Source organism: Sapajus apella, unplaced genomic scaffold, assembly GCF_009761245.1.
Source record: "Sapajus apella isolate SASKATOON/1434 unplaced genomic scaffold, GSC_monkey_1.0 scaffold17, whole genome shotgun sequence".
NCBI classification, from domain to species: Eukaryota; Metazoa; Chordata; class Mammalia; order Primates; family Cebidae; genus Sapajus; species Sapajus apella.
The window spans coordinates 13,579,981-13,601,713 of record NW_022436957.1 but is presented as its reverse complement, the minus strand read 5'-3'; the positions used below and the strand labels follow the sequence as shown (position 1 = coordinate 13,601,713).

General features: G+C 44.2%; 1 protein-coding gene across 2 annotated transcripts in view; it reads left to right on the top strand.

Annotated features, from left to right (window-relative positions):
• Positions 1 to 21,733, top strand: part of RAI2 (retinoic acid induced 2) — a 63,717-nt gene that overhangs the window by 404 nt on the left and 41,580 nt on the right. Inside the window, exon 1 of one of the 2 annotated variants that reach the window (XM_032286012.1) lies at positions 74 to 424. The exons of the other annotated variant lie outside the window; for it this stretch is intronic. The gene's annotated coding sequence lies outside the window, so the exon portion shown is untranslated. Of the gene's footprint in view, positions 1 to 73; positions 425 to 21,733 lie in introns of those variants that run through there. 2 annotated transcript variants of the gene reach the window in all.

Genomic DNA, 21,733 nt, shown 5'->3' with positions numbered 1-21,733 from the left:
CCGGCGGGGAGGGCCGGGCGGGGGCGGGGACGCTGGCCGAGGCCGCCGCCCGTGTGGCGCGCCGGGACTCCGCTCCCGTTCCCGGCGCCGCGCACTGGCCGGCGGGGCCAGGGACTGCCGGGGAGGCGGCGCCGGCCGGCGGGGCGGGGGCCCTGAAGTGGGTTTCGGGCCGTTGCCCGCACTGGCACCGGACGCAGAGGGCGGCTCACGGCGGACTCCGAGCCCCGGCACCGCACCGGGCAGTCTCTGGATCTGCCGTTCTGCCCCGGCCGGGAAAACCCGGCGCCTTCCAGGCCCTTCGAAAGATGGATTCTGTTGACGTATCTGGCGGCCCTGGCGAGCCGGGTGGAAAGTTGGGTTTTGCCAGATCGCGCCGGGCTCCTCTTTGTGATACGCGGCCAGCCCCGCATCCCCCCGGAGCCGGGTGAGTGTGCGCCGACGCCCCGGGAGCCCCGGTGCCCCCCAATGCCCAGCCCAGGGGTGGCCGCACCAGCTCGGGCTTTCTGCCATGTTAGGCACAGAGCAATGTTCTCGTTGCATTTTTCCGTGCGTTTCAGTGGCGCCTTTTGCTGCGGAGGGAGTTACTGCTTCTCTCCGTGGTGGCGTTTTCGGGGTTGGGGTTGTGCTCTCTGTGTTTGTTTGTTTGCCATTTAAAGCCCGACTATTGTTCAGGATAAGCTCCGCCTGGGTGGGGAAATGGCATCCCACCACAGTTGCTGGTGAGGGGTAGAAATGTTGCCAAACAGCTGCTGCTTTGTGTTTCCCTATCAGAAGTCCCTGGAGTAGGTTTGGGGCAGGACGGATGCAAGGAGAGAGGGATGGGGCACGGAAGAAGAGGGTGGCTTTGGAGGAGCGGATTGTCATCGGCACCATGGCACTCACTCAGCCTCCCTTTCTGCCTGCCAAACTTTTATGAATATTCCTTTTGTGGCAAAGGGAAGCTTGATGAATTTAGCCCAGTTTTCCAAGGAAAAGCAACCCAGCTTTAACAATGGTTTCAGAACTTAATCAATGAAAAAGGCAGGAGAGGAGGACAAGGAGGCGCCGACACCATATCGGGTATGTGGTTGCTGCTTGCAGTCAGGTAGGGGAGAGGTGGGCAGGGCACGGCGCGGTGTCTGAGTGACCGTGTTCCAGGAATTGTTGGTAGCTCTCACCTGTGCCCGCTGGTGCCACCCACCGTCGTGCCCCTACATCCTGGGCTGCCCAGAACCCGGCGATGGGGTTTGAGGGGCGGCTTGCAGCAGTGCGCGGGCTGCCCCCCCTCATCTGGCGTTTTTAAGGATGTGTAAATATTTTGCTGAGGATAAGTGACATCAACGGAATGATATTCCGCAGAGCCCGGGTGTGCAGCGATGATAAATAGATATGGCCAAACAAAGTTTTGATAACCGCGTATTCTCATGGCTCTCTCTGTTTCATTTGGGTCTTTGTTTTTGTTGGTTTAGCATTATCTCGCATCCTCTGGTGTGATCCCTTTATTTAGCTGATTCTTGGAAGCTTCTCTTTAGAACAGAGAGAAAAGCAGCCAGCAGGGAGAGAACAATCCTTAGCCTTGCATGAGTCAGGCAAGGTTTTCTGTGCTTTTCCCAGGAAATCTTTCCCACCGTTTTCTAGATGTCTCTCTTGCTCCTTTGGAGTCCTCAGAATTGGTTGTTGGTGGACCGAGAGACTTGTGATAACTTTGAAAATGTGGTGTGGACATGCCTTTGTTACAGTAGAAGGATGGCAAGGTGGGAGGGGGACAATATAGAAGGGGACAGTATGGATGCTAGTTTTCTTCTCAAACGGAAACATGAGAAGCCAGGGGTGGGCTGGAAGGCAGAGAATCATAAGTTTGGTGGCATCCCAGTTTCCCTGCCCCTTACAAGCCTAGAGAAGCCACCTGCCCCCACACCCCCACATACACACAGTCTCCTTCAAATGGGCACTTGCTTCTCGTCCTGACAGATGCCCACTAGAGGCATCCCCAGGGCAGCCCAGACACTGTGAACCAAGTCAGACTGGAACTTAGGGGTAGTGGCTACTTTGGCACCAGCCCAGGGGACCATTCAGCCATCCGAGGGGGTTCCTTTATGATGAAAGAAAGCCAAGACCTCCAGCGGTGACGTTCTGCCCAGGAAAACCAGTTCATCTGAGGAACATCTGAGCAAATGAAAAGACAGTTTTCCAAGTGATGCTGCTTGCTGGGGTGAAAACTCGGTTTGATAGGCAGTTAGGCAAGAACTGTAAGATACATTTCAAAATCTTGTGTCCAGAATACAGAGTCCCTGAGACAGGACCATCTGAACTGCAAGAAAGAAAAATCAAAGACTGGAAGGTGTATGAGAGCTGTCGCTGGGAGTGCTCTAGCTATAATGACCCAGAAGCTGAGGATAGGACTGGCCTCCCAAATCCATTGGCCCAGAATGGAGATAGTCGGGATGTGCGGAGAGCCCTGTAGAATGTGCTCCAAATCTTTGATAAGAAAATAGGAAACGTCTGTTCTCTGGTTTCTCCCCTAACCTTAGAATTTTGGAGAGGATGGTAGTGGAAGGAAATAAATTGGGAAGGGAACTAACATTTATTGTTGGCCTCTGTCTGCCAGGCACTTCAAATGTGGTAAACCTTCTCAGCCACTGTATGATGGAAGAATTATTTTACAGATAAGGAATCTGAGGCTCAGATAAATTTCCAGTCGTGTGTCAGATTTCAGACTTTGGTGGTTATGATTTAAAGGGGCAACATATTCCTCTTCTGCTCCAGATATCTTATTAATTTCTCTTAACCTGTCTGAGCCTCACTTTCCTTACCTACAAGATGAGAATAATCTTTCCCATCTCACATGGACATTGTAAAGATTAAAGTGGGGCTTATCAGCATGGAACCACAGGGCTAAAACTAGAGTATGACACCAGGTACTTCAGGCCCCCAACCAAACATACAAATCTCTGGATCTCTTCCTGCTGGATCTTTCAGCCCCTCCACCTTGACAAAGTCTGGTACCCAATTGGTGGGGGTTGGGGGGGAAGGTGAAAGCCCACCAGTGGGCAGCCCAGTTGCTCATAGTGCATACTTATGTGCCAAGTAGATAGATCTGATAATACCTATGTCAGATGGACAGAGTGTGCCTTTACATCTTGGAGTCCCCACCACCCAAATTTTGCTTAATAAATGAGAGTTGAGTGACTAAATGATGGCACTGATGAAGTGAACAGTGATGGGGAGGGGACTGTAAATCATTGTTAAGGGAGACCCAGCAGGAAGAGATCCAAAGATTTGTATGTTTGGTTGGGGGCCTGAAACTCCTGGTGTCATACTCCAGTTTTAGCCTTTGGCAGCTCCATGCCGAGAAGCCCCAATTTAATCTTTACAAAACCCATGTGAGATGGGCAAGATTATTCCCATCTTGTAGATTACAAAACTGAGGCTCAGAAAGGTTAAGCAACTAACTCAAAGTCCATGATGGGACAAAAGGGTGGGTGAGGTATTTTTACTAGTAATGTCTCAAATAAACACTCTATAGGAAAACGAGGAGGGGACTTGCTATGCAAATGTATTGTTAAAGCAAGCCACTTAGCCCCCTTCCAACCAGGTGGTAGCCTTTAACCTCCTAGAAATTCTGGAGCCACTGAGAGAGCTGGGCTTTGAAGCTATGTATGAGGTGCTTCTGAATGCTGCCTCCCTGATCAGAATATGAGGGAGACCTCAGAGAATGAGGGGGAAAGATGGCTAATTGCACTCTTCCCACACACAAAAACCTGTGTGGGCTTCCGAATTAAGCTTGATTTGGGGATCCGGGTGACATCCTTGCTCTAGAGTTGGCAGCTCTTGTCGTGAGAGAATGCCTCTGATTACCACTTCTCCCTCCAACCTGATTGTCTGCCTGGGTGCCCATCATCTCATTCTTTCCAGACTCAAGGCCTTTCCTCCATAGCTCACAATGTTTGATGAGCCTCTTGAGTCTGCCACTTCCGTGTCCTCTGATGGCAGCTGGTGAGATGCTGATTTTGGCAGCCAGGTTGGTACTTGTGGACTTCACACATGACCCTCCTTCTCTCTCCTGCCAAGAACACAAACATGAGCACACATGCACACACAGACACAGAAGCACATAATTTGATCACATTTCTGTATCTGCTTCACCAAATTAGATTCAAACCCAGAATTGTTATTGAAAGAAGTACGTGACTTTGGTGTTCTTCTCTCCCAGCCCCTGGCCTGAACAGACCAGAACAGCTAAGATGGAGGCGGCTCAGCCAGCAGATGTCTTGAGACATTGATCATACTTGCTGGACTTCCCACTACTGTGGGGGCAGCACCCCAAAACATGGGCATGGTCTGCCTTCGTCCATCTGGGCTGCTGCAACAAAATCCCATAGGCTGGGTGACTTATAAACAATAGAAATGCATTTCTCATAATTCTAGAAAATGGGAAGTCAAAGATCAAGGTGCCAGCAGATTCAGTGTGTGGCGAGCACTTTTTTACTGATTTAGAGAGGGCATCTTCTTGCTGTGCCCTCACATAGTGGAAAGGACAGGTGAGCTCTCTGGGGCTTCTTTTACAAGGGCACTTATCCCATTCATGAGGGCTCCACTGTCATGATCTAATCACCAAGCAAAGGCCCCACATCTTAATACCATCACGTTGGGGATTAGGATTTCAACATAGGGATTTGGAGGGGACAGACACATTCAGACTATGCATGGTTCCAGGGCCTTTCATAAAAGCCAATTTTAATCTCTACTTAGACATTGGGCTGGGCTTCTCGAACATCCCAATCCTTATAATTCAATTTCTGCTGTAATTAGCTCCAACAACTCAGTAATTCTAGAGAACTTTGGAGCAGATCCTGCTCACACCTATCACTCCTCTTCCCATAACTTTTTGGTCTTTCAGCACAGCATTGTCTAATAGAACTTTCTATGATGATGGAAATGTTCCATGTCTGCACTGTCCCACACACTAGCCACTAGCCACATGTAGCCATGGAGTGCTTGAAAACTGGTTGGTCCAAATTAGTATGTGCATTAAATATAACACATGCATGGGATTTCTAGGACTTAATACAAAAAAAGAATCCAAAATAGCTCATTAATCTTTACATTGATTACATGGTGAAATGATAATATTTTCAATATATCAGTTAAATATGCTAGAGTATTAAAATTACTGTCACTGGTTTCTTTTATTTTTTTTAATGTGCCTACTAAAACATTTAAAATTACATAAACGTTTCTATTAGCCAGAGCTGCTCTGGAGCAAACTAACTAAACTTGTGACTTCAGCCTCCAGATGTTTTGGGGACATAAATGCTCTCCATCTTGACGGCAGATGGGAGGCAGGGGGCTGACTCAGTAGCCACAGCAGCCTGGCATCAAGCAATTTTGATTTTCAGTATCAGGTGCCATCATGGGGGTTCCCTACTCACAGTCTCATGTTCTGTCAGTAATGTGGGACCCAGAAAACCAATAGAATGAGCAAGGCAGAAGGAGCACAGGCAGGATTGGCTGAAATGAAATGGCTTCTTTCCTTTCCTCGACCCTGCCTACCCTAGTCCGGTGTCCTCGTCCATCAGAAACTTCCTTGACACCTGTTCTAGTGGCAGCTTAAAGTAATATCCATCCCAGGGATTTGTGCTTGGAGAGTAATGTTGCCAGTAGACACCCTCATGCTGAGAGTGGGTTATTTGGGGCCAGGGCCAGCCTTAAAGAAAATAAAAAAGAGGATGCACACTGTCATTTCCTGACAGCTTGATGAGAACAAGAGCAAAGACATAAATAAAATTTCTGCGAGGGAGACAGAATAAGGAAGGTCAATTTCACACAACCATAGCACCACAGATGAAGAAACCTGGCCAAAAGAGGGTTCAGGGAGGTGGAAAAAGGATTTTGGCTGGTACCGTGGTATTATCATATCACATTATTCCTGAGTCCTTCCCTGGGCACTGGGCATGGCACGAATAGGCAGAAAAGGATGGGATAATGAACTTGGGACTGCAGTGATTTACAGGTCAGGCGTCTGTGGCTCTGGCTCCTGAGGGGGCTGCCCTCACAGGGAACCCTTGGCTGACCTCCTTCAGCTCCTCAGAAGGAGTTGGTTTTGTTTCACATGGCAGAAGCAGACTGTTTACTGGAGCACAGGAAGAATCCGACATTCTGGCGAAAAATAATTCATTAACAGCCAGGGTATTACCAGTTCCCTGGAAAAGCTCCTCCAGCTGCACTGTAGCAACTGTTCTTTTTCAGCAGCAGAATTGGGCCTTGCTGGCAGCCAAGACTGGGTGTGTTTGGGCGTTTTTGTTGCTGTTATTTTTGCCTTTGTGTGTATGGCCACTTTTTCCTTATAATTCAGAGAAAGAAATGGAGGCCTGGAACGGTTGAAATGGTGTAGCTGTCAGCCATTCTTTCCTTCGTGCTTTAAGCCTGGAAGCTTCAGGCTGACTGTAGGAACATAGTTTTTTCCTGATCAAAGCCCATCCCCAATGTGGGGGCACTGCAGAACCACATAGAATGTTCTAGGATGAAAGGAATTTTAGGGAACTGAAACACCTGTTCTTAAGATTCTCTGAAAGCAATTGGCTGAAGAATCCCTCCCCACCCCCATACATACAACCAGGCAGAAAGTCCAATCTTGGCCGTGTGGAATTCTTTTGCTTACTATTAATTGGCACAGTGGGGCCAAAGTATGTGATTCATCATTCCAGTTTTGAGGGCATTTGGAAAGCCAGGCAAGCATAACTAAGAGAATGAGCTGCATGTTTTGCTCACTAAAGAATGATTGAATCTACAGTAAATACAAGGAAAGATTCAGGAAGCTTTTTGTGCTCTGGAAAAATATGTTTTAAAAAAAGGTTTCTGTCTGCCTGTTTGTTTTTTAATGCTTCATGCTCAGAAGTGTGTGCCCAGCTAGCAAAAAATGGGAAAGAATAGCATTTCCTTGTTTTAATATTTTTTTTAAACTCTAATTGCAGGTTAAGTAAGATGCAGTGTATTGATTTTGGTTTTGTATGCAACATAATAGATAATCATTTTGTTTTATGAGATATTAATTTCCACCCATTTAGAGTGATGAAATATGCATTTAAAATATGCCATACCTACCCCACCATCATCACAGTATTTCTTTAATGTCCCTAGATTCAGAAGGAGAAAGTATTTCGTTTATATGGAAAACAAGTAAATATGTAAGTCAACATATATGTAAACCTTCCTTAGATTTTGAAAAAAAATAGATCTTTTCTCTTTGATGTCTGCCAGAATTATGAATGTTAAAGACCAAGCATATTTGGCTTTATCTGGAGCATGGTTTCTTCACCTTGGTCCTGTTGACATTTCAGACCAGAGAATTGTTTGTTGCAGGGGACTGTCCCATGCACCTTACGATGTTCAGCAGAATCCCTGGCCTCCACTCACTAGACACCATTAGCACCACATCCCTCTACTCCAAACCCTGCCAAATGTCCCTTCTGGGACAAAATTAGCCCTATTGAGGACCACTCGTCTAGACCAAAATGTAATAAGTACTTTGTGTTTTTGTGAAAATTCCATTTGAAATAATAAAAGACCCAATTTTCCCCCTCTGACTTTTATATATACAATTCATGGGCATGATTAATTAACAGTTGTAAGTGGGTCATGTGCTTGACTTAATTCTAAGGTTGGCAGAAGGGTCTATAAGATTGTATAAGCATGGAGACTTTTTTAAGGCAAGCAATTTTATAAGTCATAGGTAATTGGGGGGTGCATTGTAAGAACTAGTGGCTTCTCTGGTTTTTCATAAAGAGAACAGGTTTATTCCTTCCTAATTTCTTTTTCATATGCACCTGATTCCAGGCGTGACTTCAAAGCCACCAGGCATCTTCCCCTGCCCCTGGCTCCTCCCCACTGTCATTTCTTCAGTAGCATCTTAAGCCCCAGCCAATTAATTTAGCGTTTTAGTGTACTTGTGAGAGCTCTGCTTGTAATATTGTAATGGACTCATTTCAGATTGTGGCAGCCCTTTACTCACCACTGAATTCTATGTTTTCCAGTACTATTGAGAGAGAAAGGCAACTACTTTCTTGGTAGATGGATCATTTTTCATAATGATTGGAAGTTGAAATTCAGGTGGCCCCCATCACCCCTGGCAGTTTTGTTTCCTTTTATACGCATTTGTTTCCTTGAAGCAATTCTCCTTCAGGCAGCTAGCACCTGGTAATGCCTACAGGCAGCAACAGCAGATGAAATATTGCCACCAGGACAAGCCCTCAGCCATATACTTTCTGGTAGTCCCTTGAAAGGCTAGAAAGGAGGGTCATGTCTTACACAGGAAAGGTGTCATGGGGGCAAACTGTGCCCTGCCCATACATGGAAATGGAATGGGTGTTTAGGCGACAGGGAGAGGGCAGAGAGTGTCCCCCAGATCAGCCCTCCCCTGCCAGTCTCTGGGAGTGATGTGGGAACGGGGGATGCTGGTGGAGGATACAGGGCAGTTGTTCAGTGCAGAAGTCAACATAGGCCACTTCATTTTGCAGCCGTCCAAGGTAGGCTGACCTTTTCCAAAGAGTGCCATGCGTAGGATTCTCTTGCACGCTATCCAGTGAGGAAAGATGGAAAGGTGAGAATTGAGGGATTTGGCAAGCCAGCAGCATTTCTTCATTGGTGAGTTCCAGCGTCTCTTGAAGTATAGTTGAAGTCTTCCTTGTCACCATGAAGAGAGAGAGAGAGGCTGGCAGGGATCCACAGTGTGCTGGGCTCAGGCGGATAAATAATTGATTTGCAGCACGTGACACTTGGTCATTCTAAGTTGCCAGTCCCTTGCAGGCCAGGATTTGGGTGATGGTCGAAACACTGGGAGAGGAAACATGATCATAAATCTGGGCGTTGGAGGCCAGTTTCGTGGTGCAGAGGCCACTGGGTCCACTGCTGTGTGCTACAGAAGCAAACAGACAGGTCTGAGTGATATGTTGTTCCTCAAAATAATGGCAATGGAAATGGCTGTGAAAAACATTTAGGATCTTGTCATAAAAATGCAAACAGTCTTCCTTCTATAGAGAAAAGCTAAATAAACCCTATTGCAGCTGTATTAAGTAGAAACAGATTTGGAAATTGGGTGTTTTTTTTTTTTTTTTTTTTGAGACACTTATTTATAGCAGGTTGGGCAGAGGCTGCCACTATCTTTCGAGACTCCGGAAGAGTGTTTTCCAGATGGTCCTCGCTGTTTTTCTCTTTATTAAGCTTAGCTGAACACTGCTGTGCTTGGAAAGGGTCATAGAAACCAGTGTTTTTTTTTTGTTGTTTGTTTTGTTTTTTTTTCAGATTACAATGGCCATTGATTGGTTAGCAATCAATGGATGGGAATGGATTGAGCCTGTGCCGATGAATTTCCTATTGCATTTTACAAACAAGGAAAATGTCAGGAAAGCACAAAATAGAGGTGCTCTCTCGACTATATATATCAAAGCTTTGAAAACCATACGGAGTTACATTTCTTATTAATTTCCATTTAAATTTTGTTTTTAAAACAATGCTCCCCTCTTTACTAAAGCTCTACAATGTTACCGTTCCCTTTCCAATATCTAAACAATGTCCAGATCCATTTTAGATTGAGCAATTAGCTCTGGCTGCAATTTCCTTTTATGAAAAAAGAATCACTAACCCTCTAGACTAAATATGAAATTATTGAATGTGAAAATATCAATATGGGGCCATTTGTTCTAAGATCCTTTTTGGCCTATCACTTGCATTTTAAGAAGGTTAGAAAAGGCCAATTCTGACCTGTGCTTCCGTGTTGGACACAGCCACACCAGAAACCCCGAGCTTTGTTTGTGCTCATAGGAGCTGGGAAGTTGGATTTGAAGTCATCAGGGCTGAAGCTTACAGCCCAAACTACAATGGGAAACATCTTAGAATGCCACATAAGCTAGTGGTCCCCACAGACCAGGTTTGCAGACCACTGCCTATATGGGACAGGATTTCTGCCCCTTCACAGTGAAATGGAAGAAAAGTGAAAATGCAGTGAATTTATTGTGTTTAAAGCTAAACCTTTTTCACTTTACAAAACTGCCCTATATTCCAAAATGATCTTTCCCACTGTCCTTGGTGTGAAACTTTCTTTTATGACTGATCAAGAAATAGTGGATGACATTTGTATTTTGACATCTTTATTTGACAAAGTGAGAAGTTGTCCAACTCATATTGGAGCCTTCATTTTAAAAATGTTACTCATCCATAACATTCAAAAGTTTGAGATTCACCCAGGAGACCCAAGTAGACCTGGAAGGGGAGCCTTTGTTATGATTCCTAAGCCAGAAACAGCAACCTGAGAAAGGATCCTGGGGCTGCTTCCCTGAATCCCTTCTTTACTCAGCTCTTCTGACCCCTCACTCATAGAGAACTGGCTTTTCCCAAAGCCCATGTGAAGAATGGAATTGCTTCTTTGGAGGAGTTTGAGGGGGTAAAACTGGCCTCTTGAACATGAAAGTGCAAGCATACAGCCTCAATGCTGAGAGCCTGGGCCCTTTATCCCTGACTCCCAATGTCAGCGCCATTGCTGGTTCTCATGGGCTTGACTTCCTTCACCCTCTCCTCAGCCATGCCCGCTGCTGTAATGAACACAGGCCTCAAAAGGCTCCCAGTGTGGCCCTGTTCTCCTCACTGCTCTGCATGATTTGTTGTCTTCCTCTCCTCAGCTGCTGTTCTACAGGCCTGCATCAATTTCTGCATGCTAAAGCACCTCTCTAGTCTTGTCACTCTAGCTCAAGAACATCCAGTGACTCCCTATTTCCTAATAAGGTTGAATAAAATACCACATATGAAGCCCTCTCTACTTTCCCAGCCCATTCCTCCCATCCTAGAGCTTAGACTGGCATTCAGTAAGGCATCCTGGGAGGGTGTCTCCAGATTGTACAACTTCTCTGTGCTGGGTTTTGTTTTCTTATATGGGGGGAGACTTCCAAAAAGGTTATGGGATGTCTTGAGTATCTTTCTAGATGAAGAAAATGGAAGGCTTGAGTTTAATGTGTGTGTGTGTGTGTGTGTGTATGTGTGTGTGAGAGAGAGAGAGAGAGAGAAGAGAAGAGAGAGAAGAGAAGGAAAGAAAGAAGAAAAAGCCATTAACAAAATGAGGCTTTCTGGTTTCAAGAATTGCAGCCGTACTACAAGTCTCTTACTACTCTGTGTTAGGATGCCACCTTTCTGGCCTGCCAGCAAATGGGTATTGCTTCAGAATTACACTACAAGCTTATCCTGTTGAGAACTGAGTCACTTACACAAGCTCTGAAATTTACAACTCAAGCATAGTGGAAGGAGTCCATCCTAGTCAATGCAGACTGTCCATTCTGTAAGGAAACATCCTCCAATGGCTGCTCATGAAGTCATAAAAGCAAGGATATTATCCATCATTTATGAAGCTCCTGCTATAGGCTGGACAGCGGTACCAGGTGATTTGCATATGTTATTTTATCTCCAGCTTCATCACCATATGAGGTAGGTATAGGTATTATGAACTCTATTTCACAGAGAAGGAATCAGAGGCTTGGAGAAGTTTAGTAACTTACACAAGGTTACACCACTTATAGGAGGTGGAACTGAGATTCTATACAGCCTGGTTCAGTAAAACTTTATGCAATGATGGAAATGTGCACAGTCCGATATGGTAGCCACTAGCTACGAGTAACAGTAGGAGCACTAGAAATGTGACTGGTGTGGCCGAGGAAGTGGATTTTACTGAATGTACACTTTGGTAGCAGCTCTAGAATATGCTTGTTTCACCGCATAGTTCCGTCTCTCTGCTGTCTGCAGACTTTACATCTCTCTTCCTCCCTCCAGACACAATACAGTTCTGCCTTTTCCCAGAGGCCTGTAGCCAGCAGTTCTCAAGGGTGAATGTGCATTAGAATTGCCTCTGTACTTCAGGGAGCAGTGGTCGCTGGTTCAAGTCAGCAGGGAGAAGCTTCCTTCCCACTGCTGTCCTGAAGAGCTTACCCTCTCCTCATCATTCCAGCTGTATTTGGGCAACAGATTTGGTCACTTTCTTGGCAGTTGTTCTTGAAAGCATTCATTTTAATTTGGGACTCTTTTGGGAGGAAGAAGGTGGAGAGCCAGTTGTGGGTGAAGGAAGAAGCATGGGCTCTAGGAACTCCCTGACCACCCTAGCAATCTAGGGCAAGCCTAGGCAGAGAGGCCCATTTACTGTCCAATCTGCTATTCTCTGTAATTAAACAGGGCAGAAAAGTTGACTAGGAAAGAGTGAGACAGACAGATAATGAAGCCCGGTTTCCCCACCTCCTCCATGCCCCTACATTTATTTCTTCACCCTAATTAAAGTCTTTGTCCATTTTGGAGGGCAAAAGCCAGCCTCCCTGGGGCGGGGGTGGAGGCAAGGGGGTGTGAGTGGCTAGGTGGCCAGGGAAGGTCTCGAAAGGTCTCCGGAAGGAGACTGTGATGTCAGCCACCTTAACACTTCATCTCTATTTCAGCGGTGCTGAGAATGTTCTTGTTTAAAAAAAGAAAAAATAGGTGGAAAGAAGTAGTTGAGGTTACTCACCAAAGCAGCTGTTGAGCTGTTTTTCTTATGAATATTTGTAAAATAAAAGAGTGATATGGAATCATTTTTTTTCTGAGTGTGCACAAATATTGTTTTCCCCTCACAGAGAATAAGTTTTTTTTCTCTCTGTCTCTCCCTCTCTTTTTTTCGTTTTGTTTTGTTTTTTGTTTTATTTGAGAGCAGAAATCATGTGTCTTTTTTTTGTGGCTTGGTCTCAAACCAACATTCATTCTCTTGAGCCAGGCAGCACTTTCTAAAGCTCATTTTAATCATAGTCTATGACAGTCCAGCCCTCCTTGGCTCCTGGCAGCACTTAGTTGCTGATAATAGATTGAACAAAAAAGTGCTAACACACAAGTTTTCCTCAGTTTGTCTGTTTCCAAAAGTAAGTCTCCAAAAGGCATGAAGTCAAGGGCTTTTTTTTTGCATTATTATAGAGGCTCTGTCCCCATTAATTGGTGGTGAAATGTAAATTTCATGGGCTTTTAATACTTCTGTTTTCCTACCACTTAGCTCTCTGTCATCTACCCATGAGAAGGCTCAGTAAATACCAGCACATGGTAGGTCCCAGATTTCTGGCCCTCTCTGGTCTTTCGTCATGATCATCATCAGGGGCTGAGGCCTGCCTTCCTCTAGTCAGTCAAACGCACTGTTAACTCCATTGTGGATATTTGGACAGGAAGTTCTTCATCCCCCATCCATACGGATACTTCTTTGCTGCCTTCAAATCTGTTGCTTTCTGCAGAGGGCTAGGCCAAGTGCTCCACCCTCCCCCTTCATTCCTTTTGGCCACATCTGTGGCTGGGGGCGAAGGACTCCATGGTCTCCAAACCTAAAATGGAGCTGAAGCACTGGGCGGCTTTAATATATGTGCTTTCACTTCTACCACACAGTCACTTTTGGAAACAGCTATTTTTATTTGCGGGATGAGGAAACTGAGGCAGCAAAAGGGCATGTTCTGAGTGATGAGCAGAAAAGGTGGGCAGGGCTCATATCATAATGGGTCTTGTGTGCTTTGATAAAGACCTTGGACTTTATCCTGAGCAGTTTTCAGGAGGCCTGTGACATGATCTAATTTATGTGTTTGGTCTTTTTCCCAGTGGAGATGAACTGGAGGGTGGGGGATGGGGAAGGCCCTGTTGCAGTAACCCAGAAAGAGAGGTGAGGAAGAACCCAAGTAGAGGAGTGCAGTGGATGGGGAGGCCAGTGGCTGGATTCAGAAAGGATCTAGAAGGCTGCCTCTCTGAGGCTCGGTGATGGCTTTGTATTAGTCTGTTCTAATGCTGGTAATAAAGACATACTCAAGACTGGGTATTTATAAAGGAAAGATATTTAGTGGGCTCATAGTTCCACATGGCTGGGGAGGCCTCACAATCGTGGTGGAAGATGAAGGAAGCGCAAAGGGATGTCTTATGTAGTGGCAGGCAAGAGAGAGTTTGTGCAGGGGACCCCCGCTTTATAAAACTATCCAATCTCTTGAGACTCATTCACTATCACGAGAACAGTATCGGGGAAACCACCCCCATGATTCAATGATCTCCACCTGGCCCTACCCTTGACACATGGGGATTATTACAATTCAAGGTGAGATTTGGGTGGGGACACAGCCAAACCATATTAGGCTGATAGACTAAATGATGACAGCACCCTGGTTTCTGGCTTTTGGGTCCCTTAGTGGGTCAAAAAACTCAAAAGAAGGGAGAGAGTGGGTACCTGGGCCTCCCCTCCCTCTGCAGCCAGGCCTAGGTGAGTAGCCAGAAAATCTTGGTGTGGCCCAGGCAATCCTATTCTGAGTCCTCAATTCTGAAGGAAATGCAATGAAAACAAATGAATGGGTTACAAGAGCCTTTTGAAGCCATTCTGGGGACAAAAACAAAATCTGACATAGTCAACAGCCCAGGAGCAACTTCAGTCCACAGCTTTAAATGAACTTCACAAATATATACGCTTTAAATAGGTCAGACTCTGTAAGTAGGAGGGGACTTTGAGTGAGCCTGCTGGTTCAGGCTTTGACTGGGCCCAGCTAGGACAGGGGAGTTTGGCTGGTGGTCTGCTGCTAGCATGACCAATCATCCTGTCCTTATTCGCCCAGGATTGAGAGGGTGCTTAAGACACGGGACTTTCAGTTTTAAAACTCAACAGTCCTGGGCAAACTAGGGTGAGTGGGTCACCCCATCTGCCAGGGGAGGCGTTGCGATATGGATGGCTGAGCTGATTGGAACCAAAGTGGAGATTCAGTTCCACCTGAACTGTCATCAATATGGGGATACCACCACAGAGAAGAGAATGAGCTTGGGAATAGAAAAGGCAAGAACATACCCCAAGCACTTTCCAATAGCTTCTCTGTTTCTAACTGAAGCACTTCTCTGAAAATAGGAGCCTGAGATTTTTACCCTGCCTTCCTGGAAACTAGAACATGCTATCTATGCCCTTCTTGTTATCCTACCCATCTGAGATCTTGTCCAGATATTTCAGGTAAATTTCAGATAAGTGAACAAATCCTTCAGTCCTGCTGGAATCTGAGACTAGTAAGTTCTTAACTGGACATGGGAATATGTTAAACTGTGTCCTGGGTGAGAAAAATAATTTCTTTATATAATACATTCCTACATCCTTAAAATCATGAATAGAAAAGTCTTTTTATTTTTCTAGAAGTAAGATGCAGAATCTTGCTTAGCAGTAAGGCCATGCAGATTTAAATTTTGCAAAGCGACTGTAGTCCTCCATTATTCATGACTCTCCTGAAACCAAATTTAAAAATTTTTAAGTTTTCAAAAGTTTCCTTTCTCCACCCCATCCCAAAGATTTCTCTTGCAAAACAAACCTCAGTAAATAAACAGACAACGTGTTGTAAATGGTACAGAGGAAAGCTTGGAGTAGGAAGCTAATGAAAGGCGTTTTTCCTGCTGGTTCCTGGTGCAAACCTTCAGATACATTAAGAAATGCAGAGAGAAATGCAGAGTGAGGTGACATACTCATCTTAGGACACCAGTGACAGGGAAAAGCACTCAGAGTTTATTCTCATGCTGGAAACTGACCCCTCAGCAACTGGAATATGGAGGGTGGTCTAGGAGGAATTCAGTTCAGGGAAATAAAAGCTAAGGGGAAAACTAGAGAAAGATGTGAAAAAAGGAAGATTCCTCTGCCACGGCCATCTAGTTCAGATAGTGGAGAACCACCCAAAATGAGACTTGGGTCTTTGGAAAGTGCCCTCAATGATACCCTGTACTCCTAAAATGAGTCTGAGAGAGAAAAATAGTGTTGTTGTTCATCGTGCCCCTCTGTACCACTGTATGAGGAATAGATATTAGACCTTAAATAATAGCATCAGCATTTTTTAAAGGTTGTCTATTTCACTTCAAATACATCAATTTTTAAGCAGTGGGGTGACATGGTTTATTCTTTCCTTGGTAATGTTTGCTTTTTAAATCCAGCTATATGGATGGGAGAAGTCTTAAAAATTATCCAACACAAATTTTTATTTTGGGATTTTTGTCTAAAATTCTTACATACATACACAAAATTGCATATATTATTAAGTGTACAGCTTGAAGAATTTTCACAAACAGCACACCCATGTTGCCAGTGCCATTATGGAGACACAGACTGCACCAGCCTTCAGAAGCTTCTTCATGCCCTCTTCATTATCCTCACCAACAATAGCCACTATATTTTAACAGCATTGATTTCTTGTATCACATACAGGGATTTTTAAGTCATAGCTTTGTGTATGAGTGCCAAAAAAAAAGTCCTGCGATTTATTTTGGTGGGGAGTGTGGGAGCAGAAATTTTGTAATGGTTTCCTTTCTCTGGCTGCTCTGAGTTAGGCTCATTAAACAGGAAGTTTCCAAGCTGGGCTTTTGCTGGTATAGGGTTTGGGGCAGGCTGGTCTCTTCTGCCCAGGACAATGCCCAGGCTGCAAGCCAGTAACCTGTTTATTCTTGGCACCACCTGGGCCAAAGGTAGCCACCAAGCTTGCTTTATCTGCCTTATTAAAGTCTCTGTCAGACCTTGCAAAGACACATGTCTAAGAGCACCAAGGATATGACAATAAAATAGCTGGGAGTCCTCTGAATCAACTGGCCTTCTGGAAGGTAAAGCCAGGCACAGCCAGTGAAACAGCATATCCAATGAGGACATTTTTCTCCAACTTCCAAATGAGAGTATGATTGATGAATTTCTCTTATTCATAGGTCTTATTGTATTTTTCTATGTGCTTTCTGCCCCCTTTTCTTTTTGCTGCAGGAGGCAAAAAGTAGGAAGGTGGGAATCAAGCTATGGAACATACATCGTAATGTGTCTGGAGTGGCATCAGCAAAGGACTTATTTGTTCTCCTGGGCTGTGGAGTGCTGAATGATTGAATGCTCGCCAAGCTGTCAGTTTTATGAAACGAATTCCCTAACCCTCTTGGCCCAGAGCTTTGCTCTGCCTGAGATGGAAAAGAAATAACTTTTAATAGAAAACTCATTGCAAAAATCTAAGATAAGGTTTCCAAGTAACTTCTCTCCTAAGAATAAAATGAAATATTGAAGAAAACATTTGATGGGGGACTCTTAGGGAACCTTATTTCTCAATTCTTAGTTAACAAACTATGTTAATAAAAATATTTAGACTTTCATGATGCATAATGCATTTTTATTCCTAGTGAGCTGCCTGTTTGTATACACAGATGTTTCCTGTGGCCCTTCTATCATTGCTTCTATTTTTTCTGAAACAATATTTCCAGCAGGAAATAGAATCTTATGTTAAGAACCTAAGCCCCTCACAGACCCTGTTAGTTTGAGTGAGGATATTTTCATTTCTAGATTTAATACTTGAGGGAGTAGGGTTGGAATCTTTTTTTTTTTTAAATTCAAGAACATGGAAAATACTTTTAATAAAAAGTTAATACAATGAATCCACTGTATTGAGACGTTAGACAGTTCTTCCTTGGCTTCTAGATTAGACCTGACCAATTCATCCAGGCACATTCATTGCTGAAGGGCTGGATGGCTTTTCTGTCTCTGTTCTCACTGTCGAAGCTGCCGTGAGTAATGTCTGCCCTTTCACGCAAACCTTAGGTGTGTTCAATTGGGTTTTACAGATTTTCCAGAGCATTGTTCTCACAGAGCTGCAGTTTCCTTTCCAGCACCAGGAGCACTGTCGCAACACAACTCACCAGCTCAGTTTCTCTGCCACTTGTAGGAGGGCATGGAAATGCATTACAAATAAAATCTACAGGTGAGTGTGCTAAGGAAGGAAATGAGGTTTTACACATCAGCACTTAAAAAAAAAAAAAAAAAAAAGAACCTGTCTTAATTGAAAAATGGCACAATGCCCTAATGAAAAATCAAGTTTCAAGATTCAGTCCCTAATATCTCAGTGATGAGTGTATATTTTCTCCTGTGGCTCCTCCTGCGAGTGAGTTCTGAAATAATCAGGCAGTGTGTTGAAATAAGATATCATTGGGTGTTACTATAGGAGTGAGGCATAGCTGTCTGGCTTACATGCGGGTCACCGCCTGTGTGCTAGGAAAGAAAGGGATGAAACACAGAAATCCTCCTCTTCTGGTTTTTTGAAGTTTTATTTTCTTTACCTTGGTAGTAAATCTTGTCTTTCTATGATCATAAAAATAGGCATACTTACTTAAAAAAATTTACAAGTATGAGAAGACAGCAAGAAGAAAATAAATATCATTCACATTCCTGACACCCAGAGATTGCCACTATCACTGTCTTGGTTCATGTCCTCACAGTCATTTGTTTTCCTATACATATATTATCTATTTTCTCCAGGAGTTTGGAGCTTTACAATTCAAAGTCTTCTTGTGCTTAAATTGATTTTCTCAAAGCTTTGCTGATCATTTATGTTTCCCTAATCATTAACATCAAGAATGAAAAGGTAGCCGTTTTATTACCTCTCATGGGTGACAAAAATTTTTTTTAGCATATTTATTTCTCCTCTTCTACTGACTGCCATATCCCCCACCACCTGGAACCTAGCAGTTGCTTAATATAAATATCGTTGAATCAATTAATGAATGACGACAGTTTATTCTCATATTACTCCCAGGGAGTGAGCATCAGCTCCTGAGACTAACGCCTTCCACCATCCTTTGCTGTCTCTCCCTCACAGTGAGATTAAGCCTCCTGCTGTCCACTGGGCCTGCTCTCTCTGGTTTTCCATGAAGTGTGGGCAGTCAGGGGATGCAATGGAAAGGGGTCATTCCTTAGAGTGAAACAGACCAAATTCTCAGGTCTGCCAACTACTACATAGTGGGATGAGTGTCTTCATCTCTCTGGGCCTCAGAGATGCCAACTGTACAGTGGGTGGCAATGATACTTGCCTGTCAGGATGAGTGACAAATATGCAAGATGCCTGGTACACAGGAGAGGTCCAACGTCTGCAGCTGCTAGTACTTTGCCCACTTTCTTTCCAATGACAGCATGAATAAAGAGCCCTTGGGGCCCTAGAGCATTTCCTTTCTCTTCACATTTCCAGTTGTTTCATCTAATGAGCCATAGGAAGATTTTTGATGAGTTACTTGATGCTTCTGTGCCAAGCAAATCAGAGAAATAACCAAGAATTGAGCGGCCTTTCTAATAATCTGTTTCTTGTGCTTCTTCCACTGCCACCACACGTGCTTCCACTGCGGCAGGTGTCCTGCTGCACTGTAATTGTGTGTTCACACAGCTGACTCCCCCACCACACAGAGAATGTGCCTTCCATCTTGTTATCCTCAGCCCAGGATCCACAGTGCTCGTAATTGAGGAATCACTCAATATATATTGATTGAATGGATGAATGAATAAATGAACAAATGAATAGTATCGTATTGTACACGTCTTGTCCCTATCCCGACCACACACATGGACTTTCTGCAAACCATACTGTAGAATTAAATCGTAAGCCTTCTCAATCTATATTGTAAGCCTATGACAGACAGACGTATAAGTACTGGTTCTGCAAAGTTTGAGCTTAAGGGAAAAAATGATATTCCCTCTTAGTTGCCATGATTAATCCATGGATCCACTGGTTAGCATGTGAGGTTCTTTAGTGGAGTAAGAGTGACAATGTGTGCATGGTACAGCTTCTTGTCTGCAGCTTTTAGTTTGAGTTAGATGTGTGTTGGCATCTCTCTCACATGGAATCTGAGGAGCTGGCATTTATTTTTGACAGCATCTCAAATCTTGTGAAAGTCAGAGCTGGGGGCTGGCATTGTTTTTTAGTAATATCTCAGATGGTGGCAGGACAACCTTGATGATAAAAAAAGAGAGGCTTAAACAGATGTCTCCTTAGAGTTCTTCCAAAAAACTAAAAGTTCAGCAAAAAAGAGGTTTTGCACTTCCTAGAGCAAAGGCTTCTTTGAGCATCAGCTATTTGCAGACTGGACACAAATAAACACACACAAAGTCATAGGGATTTGTTTCCCTCTCAAATTCACCATGGCAGTGATTGCTGGTTAGTCCCCCAAAACCTGTTTTGTTTATCTTTCTAGGTACCCAGATAGACTACATTTCCCTGTCTCTCTTGCAGTTGTATGTGTGGCCATCTGCTTGAGTTCTCGCCAATGGGATGTGAGTAGAAAGGACATGTGCACCTCTGGTCCAACCATAAAAGCTTTCTAGGTTTTCCTCCAAGCTCTTCTCTTACCCACTGGCTGTCTGGGATGGAGCGAAGTCCCAGGGTCACCTTGAAAGCCACAGCTAAAGATGGCAGAGCCTCCTCTGCCTAGGGAAGTTCATTTCATGGAACAGAACCACCAGATCTGGAGCCCCCACCCTGGATAGTTACATAAACAAGACATACACTTCCATTATTGAGCCGTTACAAGTTAGGAGCAATTCACTAGGTAGCTTATCACACCTTAACTAAGGCATACTCCTTGGATTTTTTTTTAAGTAGCTGACAGTTTTCAAAGGCCTTTTATGTGCCAGAAATTGTTATGTTACTAATCTTTTCAGTAGCCCTGCAAAGATACCTGATTTTACAGCTATAGATGCAACTCCAAGTAGGAAAGGGATGAGCATTTTGTCCACCACAGTCACCCCAGGATTGGCACAGAGGGATGGCATTGAGTAGGCTCTCAATGAGGCTTGTTGATAATGGATGAGAGGAAGGTTCGACAAAGTGAAGTCACATGCCAGACCCCATAGCTAGAAAATGCTGAACTTGCTGGCCACAAGGTCCAGCTGCCTCTGAGTATTGGTAATCCAAGGTTTTAAAAAGAATGGGCAAGGAGCCACTGATGGACACTTAGAAAAAAATGTTTTTGTCTCTTTCTGATTGAAAAAAGTAACACATATTTAAAAATAAAATCATTATATATCTGAAACAAAGACAGGAACAGCACTCTGTAATATTAGAGGAAACTGGTACATGCTTGGTTTTATTCTTTAAGTTCTTAATACGCACACACATACACACACACTAAACAAAAATTAGTTCATGTTACACATAGAAAATATAGAAAATCTATATTCTCTCCTGCCAAATGACTTCTTCACTTATTTTTCCCTTAAATAATTTCATTAGACATTTTTTTTTCCATGTTAGAACGTACCAACCTGTGTCCTCCTTTGCAAGGACTGGGTAATATTTGGTGTAATAATCTGGAATAATTAACTAAGCCAGTTCCCTCTCAGTTGACGTTTAGGTTGTTTCCAGTCTTTATAACACAAAAGAGCTGTGATAAACCTGCTTGTGCATTTATCTCTGGGGGAGATTCTTGTTAGTTAAATGTTGGGTACGCTGATGGACATTTTTTACTGTCTTCCATATACGGAGACTTATTTCTGCAGAAGGTCTAGATGGTCAACAGATATTGAAATGAACTCAATGGAGTTAGTTCTTCAAATTAGCTTCAACAGCAGAATAAAAAAGCATTTCTGGGATCTCAAAAGGCTGCAGCTATGTTCCGAGTCCATGATAAAAACTAACAGCAAGGAGGCACCGGCATCTCAAATCTAGAGGGTGGCACCTTCTGGATATTGGCTGGTTTCTCTGCATTTCCCCAGCAACGAAGTCAGCATTGTCTCGAAGATTAGGGCTGATCTGGGCCCAGGAAGGACACTGTTCCACACTAAGAAGGGAAGCAAGGCTCCTTCCTGCGGAGGGGGCAGTGGCCAGTAGGACAGGGACAGAGAGAGAGAGGAGGACGGTGTGTAGATGTTGCTGCAGCGTTCCTGTCTCCTGTCGGGGCTGGAGCTAGAGATTGTAGGACACTCACTCCACAGAACCAGGCA